Raw genomic sequence first — 16476 nt, 5'->3', positions numbered from 1 at the left:
GTGGGGGTGGCACTTTTCCTGTCAAGGTCACTGGACAGAACATTCTCTCCTCTTCACTTCAGAAACAAGCAATGGAGGATGAAAGAGTTGCCCGTGTCCTGATGCCAATAGTAGAGCACTTCTCTGGTCTCCAGAAGTTCCCAATCCAATCTCATAGGCAGAGAAGTTTACACAACTGCCGCTTCCTGAGCGTCTCCTGTCAGGGACTCCCATATACCCTGCCTGAAACAGAGGCTGCCTAGCTTTTCCCCGCTGGTTTACTTTGCCCCGGTGAACCACGCCAGCACCATAAACAAGGGCCAACCATTCTGTCAACCCAGCCTTCCGTGTCGCTACGAAAGTATATACTATTTGTCGAAGTGGAAGAATCAAAATGTTGATTGACAGTCTGTATATATTTTAAATATTTGGCATGTGGTATGCAGAGCTCAGTAGGTACTCTTTCCTTGACTGCACAAATATTAGAAGCTGGCTCTAATATCGCAGCGCAAGTTAACGATCAAAATAATGAGCTAGGTGCACCCCTTACAAGTCCATAGGTGAAGCTTTCCATTAACACCCACCTCCCAGCCCAGTGCCTTCTTTGAAAATCACTTTGGTCTCTTTTTACTATTTAGTCATAACTCTCACTGTAGAAAACAGAAACCCACGATAATGGAGGAAAGTGACAAAGAAAGAACATTTTTAAATGAAGATTTCATATCTGAACTCTCTGCTAAACCTTGACCTTGAAACCCTTCCCTGAAGTATTTCTCACCAAACAATTCAGCTGTGGCAATGCAGAGATTTTGGAAGGGGTGGGCGTTACTACCTGGTCTCTAAATCTTTCATAAGGTATGTGTACATATTTCAAATATGTTATGTAATGTAATAATGTTAGTAAGTTTCTACAACTGTGATATGTAAAAATAATCTTTAATTCCAAAAGCACAATTACTCTCTCCTAGCACTGACAATGGTTAAAACACAGCCAAAAAAAAAAACCAAATTTTTTTAATTTTATTTCTTAACCAATTTTTCTAGAACTTTCTTTTTCTTAGTGAAGTACAGAAATATGATGTATTAAGAAACTCATATATATTATCCCAAAAATAAGGTGAGCTACTTGACACCAGTGTTCTTATCAGTCATTGATCTGGTATCTTTTCCAATAAATCTGGGAGCTTGAGACCTGAAACCAAGCTCTGGTAAAGACTCTGGGAAAACTGTGGGTGTGAAGGATGTGAAGGATGATGGAGACCAGATGGGGGCGGGGAGGAGCCAGGTTGGACTATATCAGAATACTCTGGCTTATAAATCTCAAGTCTTCTCGTCTCCTGCCTGTGCTACTCAACAAAAAGACAGTTCATATTTGGGAAGTCGGTCCTTAAGAAACATCCCATCTTGGCATAGACTATGCAGGAACAGGCCAGGCAGAGGCCTGCATCCCACCCTGTGAGGCGGAGAAAAAGGAGCCCCCCATGCAGCTTTTATCGGGCTCCCTTCTCAGCTGGATGGCCTTTTGCAGAATGTCCCTTTTTTCACGGATTGATATTGAAGAAATTATTCGGATGATTCTAAGCTCTACAAACAAAGAAAAACTTTTTTGTTTGTTTTTCAACCTAATTAGATGTTAATACCTTAATAGATGATGCTGGACTGGGAGGGAGTAAGAGCCTTCAACTTCTAGACTTTTCACTACATGACCCTCCCACACCACAGCATGGGGATATGGAGTCAGCGTAGAGAATAGAGTCAATAATATTGTAATAACTATGTATAGTGCCAGGTGGGTACTGGACTAATCAGGGAGATCACTCACTCCGTGAATTGTATAAATGTCTAACCATTCTGCTGGACACCTGAAACTAATATAAGATAAAACTAAATTCAATTGAAAAAATAAAGAAAAAGAAAAAAAGCCAAATGGGAACCCTTAAATTGTTACTGTACCGGGACGACTCTAGCTAGAAGGTAAAGGAGGGGATCCTGAGTGAAGGCCACGGCCAGGGCTCAGAGGCACTGTGTGAGGATGACAACGATGACCCCAGGGGCCAGGTTGTACATTGCACTATGTTACATAAGATGTCACCACTGGGAAAAGTTGGGAGAAGGATCTCCCTGTACTGGCTTTGGAACGTCCTATGAATCTATAATAATTTCAAAATAAAAACAAAACAAATAAATAAATATGGCAATTTCTCATCTTTATTCTGAAATCACCATTTGTTTCATATTTTGGGGCCTGGTTACTTACATTCGTATGACAAGTGTTCACTACCTTGTCATAAGAATGGGTGTGATTGGGTGTCCAATTATGAGCCAGATCATACATTGAATCATAGAGTTTTGGGTTTTGTAAAATTTTCATTTAGAAAAGCATTAATGATATATTTTTACCCAACCCCCTGGTAAAATACAGTGATTTTCTTTTTTTAATTGTGCAGTGAATGCCAGTCATTAATATACACAATGACAAGAACTTGTTCAATGAATTCACAGAGATTGAGAAATAATTAACTGTATAGACTTAGTTGCTTACATAGAAATAATAATATACAGAGAGAACGAGAGGAGTTATGTAATGTGATAATTGTATACTTAGAGAGAAATACGACTTTTTAAAACTGCTTTTTATTTGATGTGGAACACATTTTAAATTGTTGGTTCTAGAAATGTCTGGTGACTTAGGAATAGTAGAAATGGGTGGGGATGGTATTTCAATCAAGAATGGAAACACTTTTATCAACCACATGTCAGATTTGTCCTGTTCACCCTGAAATTTCCACTATTAAGTCTACTTAGATGGCAAACCATTTTCTCTTATATAACTTATTTCAGAAACAGAATATTAGACTACAAAACATATACTCTTAAATGCCACTCTCGTGCAGGTAAATACACACTTGTCTTGGACCTGTAGTGTGGAGAGTGTATTCACACCGAAAGTTCTGTGATGACCTGTCACCATGGTAACACAATGATGCCCATCTTGCCTTCTGTTGCAATGGTCACTCAGTGAGCCAGGAAGGAACGGGTGAGAAGTTCTTTGATTCTCACACCTCAGATCAAGAAATGGAAAATTGTGGAGGTATTTTCGTACCAATCTTCTAAATCCTGTTTCTTCAAGTGGGCCGTATAACTTTGACTGAAAATATTTTCCTCATCTTTTAAGAATCATTTCCACCACTCCCAATTTGACTACAGTGTTATAAATGTATTTATAGTCTCATAATATTACTTAATTTCTCTTTGTTATTCTTCTCTCAAGTGGGTTGCCTTAACGATTTTCCTAAATTTAGAAAATTGTAATATTTCTTGATGCTGATTTCGTCCATACTTTTCCAGAGAACAGACACAGAAGAAACACACCCACGCTGCTTTCACTGGGTCGGCAGAATTGTTCCTCGAAGTCACAGAGATTGAAATACCACTCCAGCAAATAGGCATGACAGGGAAGGGGGACTACAGGTTGACTCTTCTGAATGTGGATGCCAAAATACAAAGCCAAACATTAGCAGTCTAAATCCAGAGATTTTTAGAAAGGAAAGGAACTGGAATTTCGTGGGGCTATGTCTATGGGTTGATGTGGACAGGATCATGGAGTGTTTGGGTGCTGCCAAGGAGAGTGGTGAGAAGGGACAGAGGCTTGGAGTAGGTGAAATGAACATGGGGTGACATAGAGTAGAGGGTCTGGGTGGTTCTCAGGGAGAGTCTTTGGGTGGGGTCACAGGCTGTGGCTAAGGAGGGGCCCCTCTCAAGGAACATGGGATTCTGTCCCCTGCCACTGCAGGGTCTAGGGCAGGAAGAGGCAGTTGTAGAGACTAAATTTTGTCGAGGAAGGACTTGGGCAGGGAAGGGACACACTCAGAGCCAGAGCAGTCACTGACCGCTCGCAGCCAGATTTAGCCCAGGCTACTCAGATGGCTACTTAGATCTATAGTTAGCAGACAGTGGAGGTTCCAGGCTTACTTCATTAAGTCTCCAAAGCACCAGCGCAGAAGACCTCTCTCTTATTTCATTGGCATTAACTGTCCTTCGAGATTGGTCAATGACAGGGAAGCTAATTTTCGGCAAAGCCGTCATGTGGCAGTTGGTCGAGAATATTTTGAGGTGGTTTAGGAGTGGCACAGAAGATTGGCTACTCAGGGTGGTCACCTGTTCATGAATAAGGCTCAGTACCAGACACCTGACAGTGTGAAGACATTGGGGGAGGCTGGGCACAAGTTGGGACTTCCCCTGGTCCTTCTGAGGGACTTCGTGTGGAGGAAATTGTTATATTCTGTGTCGGGGACTAAAAGGTAGTAGTCGAAAGATGCATAATGGATTCGGACTCCTCGAGGCTCAGTCTCCTCCTCCAGGGCATCACCTCTCTCTCACAAAAGCCTCAGGGAAGGAGGATTTGAGAAAGACGGTGAGGGTACCTCTTGGTCCAGGAGTCCAGGACATGAATTCAAGTGGCAAAGGGTTTAGGATGTCTGTGCCCAGATTGCCAGCCACATCCTTGTTCCAGGCCGATCACTTCTGAGTGCTGTGACTTTGGGCAAGTCGCTGACCTCTCTAAGTTTCTATGCCCCGCACTGTACAGTATGGGTCACAGCCTCTGCTTTGCCTCCCCTGATGTAGGTTTGTTGTGGGGTCCCCGAAGATGATAATAGATACTCTCCATGAGCTGGAAAGCATCATCTCAATGGAAGGGTGGCTCTACCCACAGTCCCCTCTGGATTTAAGCACTGCTGAATGTCTAGGTTATGTGTGGAGTCACTGGATGCTTAGAGAGCTGTTACATAGCACTGGTCATCTAGTTTTCTGAAGGCTTTACCTGTATTTAATCATTTGTAGCCTCATCACATACCACTAAGAAGTAGGCCATCATAACATTTGCCTATCTCAGAAGAGGGGACCGAGGCCTGAGGGGTCTAGATAACTTTCCCAGGTATGTGCAGCTTGGAAATGGGACTGGAACCTAGGCCACCAGGCACAGTCCCTGTGCTTTGCAGTGTTTTATAATGTCTCAGATAAATAAAGACATTTACCCACGAAGTATGTTGTAGGGTGTTTGGGATACACTAAACTACGAGGTCTTCCTCAGACCATCTTCACTTCAGGAGGGTCTTCCGGGCAGCTGTGAAGAAATGATTCTTGATTTCCCTGTGATCATCTGCCAGCAAGCTGTCCACAGCTGTCTCTTTTGGCACTTCTTTCCCAGGATGTTGAGGCAAGAGTGTGAGAGGAAAGAAGTGGTTTAAGGAGTCCACACCCGGCCACACCGCAAGGCACATCCTTCAGTGGGACCCAAGTAAGGTACTGTGGAAATACGCTCAGTACGTCAACTCAAGAATAATTATTCAGTGTCTCATTTTTAAGAGAACATTGTAAGAATGTTAGGTGATGTTTTTCTTTTATTTCATGGTTGCAGATTTAAACATTTTCATTCAATCAGTCATGCTGTAAGTATAGAATTAAAATGCATTGACAACTAAAATTTGGTTCATGTTGAATAGTAAACAACGTCTCTAGCTACTTCTCAGATATTAGCTGATTCTGGAACATTAGCTGAATAGCTCTCCCTTGAACAGTGTCTCAGATTCTAAAAATAAACATAGGTTAGAACATGGTCAGATTAACATAAACATTGGCCAGATAATGCACCAAGATCCCATATCCACTCCTCTAGTTTCCCCTATTAATAGCATCTTACATTCATGTGATGTATTTGGTACAATTAGTGAAATACTATCGATATATTTTTATTACTTAAAAAGTGCACAGTTTACATTCAGATTCACTCTTTGTGCTGGGACAAACTATGAGTTTTAACAAGACCAAAATATCGTGTACTGCCATTAGAGTATGATACAGTTACCTGTACGCTAGTGTTCATAACGGTATTATTCAGAGTCACCAACAGATGGAAACCAACCCAAAGTCCATCTGGAGAAGAGTGGACAAATAAAATGTGATGTCTACATAGTGGAATGCTCTTCAGTCAGAAAAAGGAATTTGATTTTGAAATATGCTACAGCATGGATGGACCTTGAAAAACTATTATGCTTAGTGACATCAGGCAGGCACAGATAGGTAAATAATGTTAAGATGCCACTTACATGAAGTTCCTGGAAAAGGCAAATACATCAAGAGAGAACGCAGAGATGAACATGGGTTGAAAGTAGGTGGGGAGGGTGGGGTGATTTGTTCAAGAGAACAGATGTAAGTTGGATACGATGCAAAGTCTGGATATAGATTGTAGAATCGGGTCCACAGCATTATGAACATAACTAATGCTACTGACATATAGACCCACAATTTATTAAAAACGTAACCATTGTGTATATTTAATCACAACATAAATGTTAGAAATCCATTATTATAGCTGACGAAGTCAGTAGCAGCATCTATGAATGCTTGTGCTGAAATGGTCTTGTTACATTTCAAAAAGGAGTGGGACTTGGCCGGGCTTGAAAATGGGCAAGAAAGTCATGAAGCTCTTTAAAATGGACAAGAAAGTCATGAAGCTATGACACTGAAATGTAATTGAAACATAGCCTACGTCTGATTGTTTTCTGTTTTGTAGATTATTTCAGATACGCTAGATTCCCTTTGGCTAGAATGGCAAAGGCTCTATTTCTCTTTCTTTCCTGCACCTCTCCTTGGCCTTCCTTCATCCCCCTGGGAGGATGGCCCAGCAGTAGCTCAGTTCATATTTGTTAAATGTCCTCATCCACACACTCTCGTCTCATGACCATATCAAGCAAAGCTCCCTAAGTAAGTCCTGAGCAGCGTCACCACTGACAGTTACTCCGTGTCCCCCTACCTCCCGCTGACATCATGGAAGAGGCTCCTAGTGAGAGGGCCTATGAGGAGGTCCCATCTATCCCCAAGGTAAAACTGCCTTCCTTGCTCTGAGATAGAGAAGTTGCTTTATCTCTTTTTCAGTAAAATTAAGATGTGAAAAAATGAGCATGTACATCCCAGAAAATAAAGACAATTTACTCAGTGTGGAGAATGTCGAGTGTGAGTCAGTTACCAACTGCTACCTGATTCAAGAGGTCATTCAGAAGTGACAGCATCAGTTGCATACTGTGTGGTAGCGAGCATTGTCCTCAGCAGAACAGTTTCCTCTTAGAAAAACAATTTTGCATTTTCCAGTCCAAAAGGACTTGGGAGACCTTCCATTATGAGCTTCAACCTTCCCACAGCTGTTCTGTACATTTTCCCTTGGGGTCATAGACTCAATCACTATTTCTCATCTGGTGTCCTAAAATCATCGGGGAAATAGAAAACCTGGGCAGAGCGTCCAGGATGACGTGATTCTCACAGTGTTTTCTTTCCTCTAATGGCAGGTGGATGCAGAGACAATGGGAAAATGTACATATTACACACTCGTTCACTTGCTGAGGAAAAATCTCTGTGCTGAAGAAGGTGGGACTTTCTTGCTGACTTAGATCTGGAAGCCCCCTAATCTGGGCTCCTGATGGGAATGAGGGCTGTGGGTGTAGAGAAAGTAAGTGATCGATCGTTTAGGACAGAACTCTGGCCAGTTGTCTATTCCCAGATGCAGTGACATTTAGGTGGTGAGGTTTTTGTGTTCCAGGTATGTGGGGTGTTGATATGTGTGTCTGTGTGGCATGATTGTAAACATGAGAATGTCTTAGAGTATGTGTTTCCTCAAGAGATTTATCTCTTACGCAACACAAGTGTCCAACTTCTAAATTAATCTTGTCATAACTGCACTCTTTACATTATTAACTCATTCTTCCCTCACCCTGCTGTATCAGAAATTTTAGTATTCTTACTCCCCAGATGAAGATGGTACAGAGATGAATGGCCCAAGCTCTTGACCTCCTATGTGGAGAGGCCAAATGTGAACCTAGTCACAGGTTCCTATGTTGATGCTCTGGACAATTGACCTGCACTCCCCACTCAGTTACAGGATCATTAGTCATGGAGCAGGGTAGATCCAGCTCCCATGGACATGCCTGCAGGTGGTGTCTATAGAGCTCCAAACACAGCTACACAGCTCTTCATGATTAGGTGTCCTCAGTGGTCACACAGCCTAGGGAACTATAGGTGCATTAAAAGCCATCTTTGGCGTAGTCATTTATGTAAAAGGCACTTGTAAGTTCCACAAGCTCCTGTTAGCTCACAGTTTCTAAGAGGTGTGAGGCCACAGTAGCACAGTTTAGGTCAACATCTGTCACTGCTTGGGGCGCTGCACGGCCTCTGTCACAAAGCAGCATAGAATCAGGGAGATAACATCACAACGAGCCTTAGAAATTCACAAACCCTGTGAGCACATACTCCAGGGACAGTGGCAATGAGAACTCAATGTCAAACGGGTGGTGAACCTGGTGCCCCTCATCCTTGTTGCAAATCTCCTGTGCAACTGAGGTACAGAGTGTCAGTGTGCCCTGCGTGCCTCCCCGACGTCAGGAACTTCCCCACCGTCCACACCAGTGCACGTGTGGACAGACACTGACTCAACGGACACACACACCTTGTATAGAAAACAGACTGGGAGGAAAGTATCACAGGATTCCAGGGGCAGTTTTAAACCATGGATTTCAGTATTTTCATCTTTTATAGCTGATTTTCTTGATGAAAAAAATCACAGAATTTATATCATGGGCTACTTTGCCTAGAATTGAGTTTGGTCCACCAATAAAGTTTGCTTTTTTCAAGTACAAAATCTTATAGAATTGATGTTACAATAGTAGCATCTGTGGATTCTTCAAGGATAAATGATCCTGGAAGAAGCCAGGAAGAACATTTCGCTAAATTTCAACATGCCGGGACGGGTCATGAAACTCCGTCTCTGAGACACGGCATGCATTTTAGTGTTGGCTCTCTGTTGGATTGACTCTTCACACTGAGTAGGTTCCCCTTCACTAGAATGGCGAAGGCTCTATTTCTCTTTCTTTCCTGGCGCTCTGCTTGGCTTTCCTTCATCCAGCAAAGAGGATGACCTGGCAGCAGCTCAGTTCATACTTCTTAATCATCCTCACCCATCGTTCTCTCCCCATGTCTGCATAAAGCAAACCACTGTGGTCATTCATTAGCAGCATCAGCGAAGACTGACGGTTCCTCTGTGTCTTCACAGACTCCCCCAAGGACCTGACAGAGGCCCTTCCCAGTGACAGGGCAGAGGAGGCGGTAACAACTCCCACCAAGGTACACTCGCCTTCCTTCCTCTGTGACAGAAATGGTGCTTTATTACTTTTTCAGTAAAGCTGAGATATGAAATGTGAGCATTTGCATTGCAGATAATGGAGACAATTGAGCAGGTGAGGAGAATGTCATGTTTTTTACCTTCTGATAGATGCGAAAGGGCATCTAACAATGACGCACTGGTTACAAACTGTAGGGGAGGGAGCTTTATCAGCAGTTTACTTTCTTTGGAAGGGAATTTTGTAATTGCCAACCCAAAATGGACTTGCGAGATAGTTCCTCCAGCAAAAGTTTATGCCTTTTGGCCTGAGTTGTTTTGTTCTCTTTTTCCTTTGGGTTCTGTTGACTCCTCCAGTGTTTTCTGGTTTTCTAATGTTCTTAAGTGAAGCAAAGACCTGTGCAAACAGGACCCAGCATGATGTGATCCTCATAGTATTTTCTGTCATTACAGGTGGCCTCAGTTGACAGTGGAAATGGTACATATTCTAGAATCCCTCATGAGGTGAGGAAAAAATTAGAAATTGAGAAAGGCGGGACTTTCTCACTGGCGTTTGTGTGGAGAGCCACCCTGATGCCAGCTTTCTGCTGGTGATGAAATTTGGGGATGTGGTGAAAGAAATGGATTTTCTAGGTAAAGAATTGTGGTCGTGATCCCCACTTCCAGTTAGAAGGTTTGCGTGCATGGGTGTGGGTGTGTCTATATGTGAATCCATGTGGTACGATTCTGAGTGTGTGTGCGTGCATGTGAATTTTTGTGTTTTGAGGGTTTCCCTTGATTTATGGTAATATATAGACTACAGCTGCTGGTGGCCACTTTCTAATAAACATTCCCATCATCACTGTGTCGTGAGTGGATAGGTATGTCAATGTATGATTTTATCACATTGTTCAGTTGAAATGTGTGCATGCACTGCACGCCGAGTACACCCCAGTGGACCTGGAAATGAATCCCATCACCGCCCAGGACAATGTTCACTGGATTCTAAACAGACAAACTGTGTTTCAGAATCCCTGGTACTGCTTCAATAACAAGCATTTAGTTATAAACATCACCTCTCAGTGAGTCTCATGGCATTTTGAATTGTCATGATGCGTCACCGCTGCCACTTCCCTCGGTCACAAGGCTTTCTGGTAAGGCCTCAGGATGAGTCCTCCCCCAACCTTAGCTGAGTGCTGGTCAGGGCCACTGCATTGTGCGGTGGCCCCTGGTGCAGCCCCAGGCCACACTCAGTTCTGGAGGACTCTGAGCCAGGAGCAGCCTCCAGGAATAGTTGGGGGAAATTCACTGTGGCTTTCTCCACTGAGGTCTAATATTGCCCTTCAGACACTCTTGCTAGGAATGAATACACAGTGTCATTCCCATGTGGAAAATCTGCCTCCGTCACTCATCCTAGCTATGGACTTTGTGCGCTGGGCAAGAAACACTGTGTCCAATATGAAGAGAACAGAGAGGTCTTCGGGCTGAGCGTCACGGTGGCACTGGGCTCCCTTCCTAGGAGGAGGAAGGAGGCCTGTGCACTGCAAGATGGGGAAAGGGAAGCTTGGTGGTGTGACAGGAGCATCGGTACCTTGTCCCTGTTGAACCTACCAGTGGAAACGGGGTCATGGCTTCTTCTGAAGGGCTTCGTAAAAAGTCAAGGGAGTTGTTTGAAGTCGGTAAAAATATAAAATGAGGCGAATCATGGTTTGAGTTTTCTTTGGACCAGGCCTCCTGTGAGATATACGTATTTTAGTAGAATTTGATTGCCCTGTAGTTTTCCATCATCTCCCCACCAAGCCGAAATGAGACTACTCGAATGCAAAATGTCACTTTTTATCCCAGAAGCTGTCTGTCTACTTGAGCAAGGTTGTTTTAGAAATCCTTAATCTCCAGATCAGAGTTTTCCAGTGGTGTTGAAGGGAGCCCTGATGTGTTATTCAACGTTAAAATGAGTGCTGCCAATACCCAGTTTCCAAGAATTCAGAGGCAGCCGCCCAGTGGTCTGCACGTGCGAGAACAGCTCTGGGAGCCTTGGGCCTGACTTTAAGAAGGAAGCAACTTAGAGGAGCAGAGGAAGACACAGAAAGGGCAGCCAGGCCTTGTGGTGATCGGTGGTGGTTTCGAGATCAGGGGAGGCGTATGACATCACTCCTTGAGGCAGTCTTGCGCAGACTTAGCATGCTCTCTGGCTACGTCTTGAATGGGGATGAGAAAGGACACAGCCATCTTTCTGGAGAGAACACGGTGTAGACATCTCTGAAACCTGGAGAGAGGAGAGTTCCTCCTGTTCTGTGGTCACTTTATCTGCCTGTGTGACAACCAGGCCCCCCTCCCTCCTTCCCTCAGTCCCCACTCCCTTCCCTCTAGCCTTCCTTTTTTCCTTGCTTTCTTCCTTTCCTTCTGTTTTCCAACTTCCTCACATTCTCTCTTTCTCTCTTTCTCGTGCTTGTTTCCTTTCCTTTTTTTTTTTGCTTTCAATTTTATTTTACTTATTTTTTACTGTGATCGAAAACACACAACATGAAACCTAACTTCTGAACCCGTTTTAAGTGTACAGTATAGTATCGATAACTGTATGTACACTGTCACACAGCTGAAGTCTAAATCTTTTTCATCTCACATGAACTAAAACTGTCTGCCCATTGACATAGCTCCATATCCCTTCCTGCTCTTTCTTCTTGGTGACCCCCGTTCTGCTCTCGGCTTCTATGCATTTGACTATTTTTAGTTATTCACCTAAATGGAATCCTACAATGTTTGTTTTTTGTGACTTGCTTATTTCACTCAGAATCACGTCCTGAGGTTTATGCATGTTGCTGCCAATGGCAGAATTTCCTTCCCTTTGAAAGGCTGATGAAAATTCTATTGAATGTACATACCACCTGTTCTTTATCCATTCACCTGTGTGTGGACGGACATTGGCGCTGTTTCCAGATGTGGGCTCCTGTGAATAACGAGGCATGATCATGAAAGTGCAGTTATCTCCTCAAGACCTTAGTTTCATTTCTGTGTGATATGTACCCAAAATGCAATTGCCGGCTCATACAATAGTTCTGCTTGTAATTCTTTAAGAAACCACAATACTGTTTTGCATAATGGCTGCTTCATTTGACATTGTCCTCAAAAATGTAAAAAGGTTCCAGTTTCTCCACATTCTCGCCAACATCTGTTATCCTTTTTTTTTCTTTTGTATAATACACATTGTAACAGAAGTGATGCAGTATTTCACTGTCCTTTGGATCTGCATTTCCCTGATAATTAGTGATGTTAGGCACATTTTTATAGTTCTGTTTGTCATTTGTATGTTTTCTTTGCATAAATGCCTATTCAAGACTTTGGCCATATTTTTTTGCTGTTTGTTATGTTGTAATTGAGTGTTGGTGTTTTGTATATATTTTGGATATTAGCCCCTTTCCAGAAAGATGATTTGCAAATGTTTTCTCACACTCTCTAGGTGTATTTTCATTCTGTTGATTGTGGAAAGGACCCTCCTTTCTCCATCATGTTGATTTGGCATCCATTAAAGATCATTTGGCCATTTCAGTGTATTTATTTAGGGTTCTCTATTCTTTTCCACTGATATTTGTGCCTGTTTTTTATTTTAGTCCTATACTATTTTGATTACTTTATCTTTGTCATGTGATTTAAAGCCAAAAAGTATGGAGCCTCCATCATTAGTCCTCGTTTTCAAGGTAGCTTTTACTACTGGGATCCTCTGTGGTTTCGTATGTATCTTCAAATTTTTTCTTTTGATAAAAATGGCATTAAGATTTTGATAGGTGTTGCATTGAATCTATAGATCCCTTTGGGTTTTATGGAAATGTTAATAATATTAAGTCTTCTAACCCATGAACACTATGTCATTCCAATAATTTGCATCTTCTTTAATTCTTTCAGCAATGTGTTATAGTTTCCAGTGTCAGCTCTTTTACCCTCTTAAGGGCCTTTCTCTCTACATTCCCAGGCTCTAGCCCAGAGTCAGGAGTGAGAAGGGTGGGTTTCTGAAACAGTGAAATGCCCCCGTCCACTACTCTGATTACTTTTGAGTGACCCCAGAGTCTCAGGTAGTGCTTGGTACATGCGCATGAGTTCATGAAGTCTCTACACTGAATGATCAGATCAGGCCTGCAAACTACTCCGCAGGAACCAGCAGGGGAAGGGAGGCCACACCGACCACATTTTTGAATTCTAGTGTTGCACTATTTGGTGTGGCAGCCAGTGGCCAGACGTTGCTGTTTTTAATTCATGTTGATTACTAACTCGATAATAAATATTAACTAAAATAAAACATCCCATTGCTCAGTCACACTAATTGTATTCAAGTTTGTACATAACAGTCATAATTTCAGGTTGATAAGTTTGGAGGTGTGAGTGATTATTGGCCAGTGGGAGGAAAAAGGTGAAAGGTGTTTTCTTTAATAGTTTCTGATGTGAAGGTTTACAACTTTGGTCAATGTGTAGTTGAAGGGCTCTGAACTCCTTGAGTCCCAAGAAGATCTATGAAGTGAGGGTAACATCAGGGTGATGCCATACTCACCGTAGGTTCAAGGACACTAGGAGAAATGGATGAGCCTCTGTTTCAAATAACTTTATTGCTCATATTTCTGTTTCTGAAGATTAGCTGATGGAGAGCTTCTCTGACGCCAATAACGATGATGAAGACTCTACATGTAGGTACCAATACTCAGGTTGGACCCCATGGGAGAGAGTTCTGGGAATAGTCAGGTGCCACCTGCTACTTGGAAGACTGAGGAAGGGGGCTATGAAATCAAATGGAAAAAGGAAATGTGTGTAAAAGTCTGATTGATTCTTTTCCTATTCTTAAGATGTCATAGGAAGAAGAATTGTATCTACGTGCTGTGTCTGCCATCATCTTTTTTTGCTTTGCTATTTAAGGATTCTAGAGCAAACACTTCCTTGCACAGCACTGCGGTCCTAGTCTCCTGGGATTGACCAGGCCCAGGATAGAGTCTCCGGTAGCAGGGCCAGGGGGTCACTTGAGGAGGAGTTTAGAAATGAGGACAGAATGGGTCCTTGGGTTGGGCTGCATAATCCCCAAAGCGGCAGGAGCCTGGGTTCTCACCTCAGCTCAAACTCTCCCCTTTCTTTTCCCATGGTCACCCTGACATCGTTGCTGTCCTAGTCCACTTGAAAACTGCACTACGGATGATGAAGCCTCAGAGACAGCATAAGAGTGCTTGTAAATGATTTCCGTTTTCATCTCGCTTCCATGTTCACTTTATCCCATCCATAAGCTCCTTTTTGTGACTCTTCCCTAGCCCTGCTTCATAGGGTTCTCATTCTGAAGGACCAGTTCTCATCCATGCACTTGAGGCCCTGGCACCATCGCTGTCCATAATACCTCCCTCCAGCCCTGCAGTTTCATTCTTAGCATCTCCTGGCTGGTGACCCCCGTTGCACCGTTAAATGGTGTTCAGCCACCCTGAGTGACCTTAGGAGAAAGCTGAGCTGGGAATCAGAAGGAGTGGACCCCTCTTGATGAGGAGGCCTTATGAACTCTGGTTCTGCCCTGGGCACCTGTCACACGGGGGTTTTCCTGTGGGTGACTCTGGACATGCATGTGTTCTTTCTCCTCTAGTTTTCAAAAAATTCCCTGGAAAGCACTCCAGGAGAAGGAGCAAAGAAAGCAATTTGGGAGGAGAGAGAAATAGAAGAAATTTGAAGTTGTGGTGGTTGGGATGAAAAGGATGAAGCAAATAAGTACACACGTTCTCCATTGCTTCCTAACGTACTTGTTGGCACTTCAGGGAATCTCTCAAAAACACTGGGGTCTGCTATTTCATGGAGCCCCAAAGTGGAGATGAGAGAATGGTAATACTCCCCGTAGGCTAGTGAAGGGTGCCCTGAACACATCTCCCTAGGGGACGGGTCCCCATTTCATAGAAGTTGGGAGATTGCTGGTCTGCATCCTGCAGCAGCTGCTTGAATTTGCTTACCCTGTTGGGCCACCGTGTTCATGACTCGAAGAGGTGCTGGTCATTGCTTTTTCTGTAAACTGAGCCACTGCGGTTGTTCAGCGCCTCACTCTGCAGGACCTATCCCTGCCCTCCCAATCTACTCAAGTCAACAAAGAGCATCCCCAGGTCTTTACCAGGTATGATGAAACATCATGGGTGGTCCTGACCTCCCCCACTGCACGCCTTTTGAGAAAAGAGTGAAGACACGGGCACCGAATGCTCCTGCTAGCAGGACCGTTCATCAGGCCCATCTGATCCCAGTCGTGACTCAGTAATCCTAGCATTACATAGGAGACCCTCTGAGAATTCAGCTTGAGAGTTGAGCAACCCCTCATGTTCCCTCTATGTCTGTGAAACCCTGTGGGAGATCTAGGATCACATCATGGCACCATTTCCCAATCAAAGGCTGGAGATCTATGGATTCTTTTGTATACGATTCAACTTCAAACAAAACACACACACACAAAGGCAATGCAATGCATCTGTGGGATTCATTAAAGGGACAGATTTCAAGTTGCTTATATTTCTTTGATTTATTTCTCATTTTTGTAATTTAATGACATAAATATAACTGATTTTATTACACCTTTAAAGGCAATGTCTTTGGTATCTTTTTCATTGAAAAGTACCAAAGACATAAAATTTATGTTTTTATTATTAGAGTGTAATAACATTATAAAAATTTAAAAGTACTGAAACATTTGATTATTGTTTAGAAAAACAAAACTGATTAGAGAAAAATGGAAAGGCTCCAGGAAGCTGCCCATTTTTACGGTGCAGGTGTCAGGACTGGGTTGTATTTAATGTGCGGTGAAGGTACATGGTCACCACTCCCCACCCCCAATGTCATTATACCTTCTGCTCTTTACAGGGACCAGGAGGCAGGGACTAGGCCTTTCCATCTTAGAGTCCTAGAATCCCTAACCCCCGCCCTTTTCTCTGCATCAGTTTTACTGTCCAGGGGACCAGTCACCTGAAGGCTGCCTGGCCCAATGCCCAGGTTGAATCTCTCTTAGAACATCTTGTGAACACTCAGTAGGCAGATGACACCGTCATTTCAGAGAGGCCCACAGGCTTCATTTCTGAACCTCGTGGGTATCAGGGCCCAAGGTCACCTTCCAGGGTCTGAGGAGCCTTCTGAGTCTTGCACATTCAGCTCCAGGAGCCCTCCTCCTTCTGTGTCTGTGTCTCCCCAGTGACTCTAGCACCTGCGTTTGCAACACCTGAGAAGACCACAACCTGGAGGCTTCAGCCTGGGCCTCAGAAGAGATGGCGCCATCTCACTGGTCTGAGTTTCTTGATTACAGATGTTTCATTTTTGAAAAAGTACATTACACAATACACATAGTACATCAGATGGGTGTGTGTGTG

This window comes from Pteropus medius, unplaced genomic scaffold (genome assembly GCF_902729225.1).
Source record: "Pteropus medius unplaced genomic scaffold, Ma_sr-lr_union100, whole genome shotgun sequence".
In the NCBI taxonomy this organism is placed as follows: domain Eukaryota; kingdom Metazoa; phylum Chordata; class Mammalia; order Chiroptera; family Pteropodidae; genus Pteropus; species Pteropus medius.
The sequence above is the reverse complement of the archived record's forward strand: the minus strand, read 5'-3'. Positions refer to the sequence as shown.